The sequence below is a fragment of the Coregonus lavaretus genome (genome assembly GCF_964263955.1).
Source record: "Coregonus lavaretus genome assembly, chromosome: 32".
Taxonomy (NCBI): Eukaryota; Metazoa; Chordata; class Actinopteri; order Salmoniformes; family Salmonidae; genus Coregonus; species Coregonus lavaretus.
Genome location: NC_140019.1, coordinates 9448960 through 9451308, shown reverse-complemented (window position 1 = coordinate 9451308; position 2349 = coordinate 9448960).

The window sequence follows — 2349 nt, the reverse complement described above, 5'->3', positions numbered from 1 at the left end:
GCGCAGAGCCGCTCATGTGCACATTTGTTGACATTCTTTGCTAGTTAGTGATTTATTAGCCCAATTATAGGTAAGTATTGGTCAGCAATGAGGGAATTACTGCATCCTACAGGAGCACAAAACGTGTACATTTCAAGCTGTCTTTGAAAAGCCAGTCAGGTAAAAAGCTTGTTTAAGGTTAATGGGCAGTGGGTAGCCTACATTGTCTAGTTCTCTGTATGGTAATAATATTTTGTAAAGTTGTTTTGTGCATCATACAACACAATACAATGCAATTTACATTCACCTACAGTTGAAGTCGGAAGTTTACATACACCTTAGCCAAATACATTTAAACTCTGTTTTTCACAATTCCTGACATTTAATCCTAGTAAAAATTCCCTGTCTTAGGTCAGTTAGGATCACCACTTTATTTTAAGAATGTGAAATGTCAGAATAATAGTAGAGAGAATGATTTATTTCAGCTTTTATTTCTTTCATCACATTCCCAGTGGGTCAGAAGTTTACATACACTCAATTAGTATTTGGTAGCATTGCCTTTAAATTGTTTAACTTGGGTCAAACATTTTGGGTAGCCTTCCACAAGCTTCCCACAATAAGTTGGGTGAATCTTGGCCCATTACTCCTGACAGAGCTGGTGTAACTGAGTCAGGTTTGTAGGCCTCCTTGCTCGCAAAACGCTTTTTCAGTTCTGCCCACAAATGTTCTATAGGTTTGAGGTCAGGGCTTTGTGATGGCCACTCCAATACCTTGACTTTGTTGTCCTTAAGCCATTTTGCCCCAACTTTGGAAGTGTGCTTGGGGTCATTGTCCATTTGGAAGACCCATTTGTGACCAAGCTTTAACTTCCTGACTGATGTCTTGAGATGTTGCTTCAATATATCCACATAATTTTCCTTCCTCATGATGCCATCTATTTTGTGAAGTGCACCAGTCCCTCCTGCAGCAAAGCACCCCCATAGCATGATGCTGCCACCCCCGTGCTTCACGGTTGGGATGGTGTTCTTCGGCTTGCAAGCCGCCCCCCTTTACCTCCAAACATAACGATGGTCATTATGGCCAAACAGTTCTATTTTTGTTTCATCAGACCAGAGGACATTTCTCCAAAAGGTACGATCTTTGTCCCCATGTGCAGTTGCAAGCCGTAGTCTGGCTTTTTTATGGCGGTTTTGGAGCAGTGGCTTCTTCCTTGCTGAGCGGCCTTTCAGGTTATGTCGATATAGGACTAGTTTTACTGTGGATACTTTTGTACCTGTTTCTTCCAGCATCTTCACAAGGTCCTTTGCTGTTGTTCTGGGATTGATCTGCACTTTTCGCACCAAAGTACGTTCATCTCTAGGAGACAGAACGCATCTCCTTCCTGAGCGGTATGACGGCTGCGTGGTCCCATGGTGTTTATACTTGCGTACGATTGTTTGTACAGATGAACGTGGTACCTTCAGGCTTTTGGAAATTGCTCCCAAGGATGAACCAGAGTTTTGGAGGTCTACAAAAAAAATTCTGAGGTCTTGACTGATTTATTTTGATTTTCCCATGATATCAAGCAAAGAGGCACTGAGTTTGAAGGTAGGCCTTGAAATACATCCACAGGTACACCTCCAATTGACTCAAATGATGTCAATTAGCCTATCAGAAGCTTCTAAAGCCATGACATCATTTTCTGGACAAAGTAGATGTCCTAACCGACTTGCCAAAACTATAGTTTGTTAACAAGAAATGTGTGGAGTGGCTGAAAAATGAGTTTTAATGACTCCAACCTAAGTGTATGTAAACTTCCGACTTCAACTGTATTTGGCCCATTGTGTTACAGACCAAGTCAAACAAGTTTTTACAAGTCTCATGATAGAATGTAGGCCTTCATTGAACACCACATAGGTGTAGGCTATATCATAGAAATCAAAAGCTATTTCCATGTGAAAATGTTATGGGATTCGCTCCATTGGTAGGCCACTCTGATAGGCCTAAAACTGTAACTTCAAGCGGGTACAGCCTCAGTTTTCACTGTAAACACGCACTTAAACTTGCACAGAATTCTCACAACGTTCAAGTTTCTGCTTACAAGACCTGACATTTTCTCAGTGCCCCAAAAAATTAGAGAACATTGCCCATGACAGCATGCAGGTTGGCATGGAGGCAGCTCTGCGGAGTGATTTTAAACCTAACCCTAACCGTAACCACATTGCTAACACTAATGCCTAGCCTTAAACTTAAATCATGATTTTTACGATATAGCCAGTTTTGACTTTGCAGCTGGCCCATCTAGCAGAAATCGCTCAGTTCTGCCTCCAGGGCAAGATTCATGTCAATAAACGTCAACCTGCTCACAGCATGATTACTCCGGTTATTTCC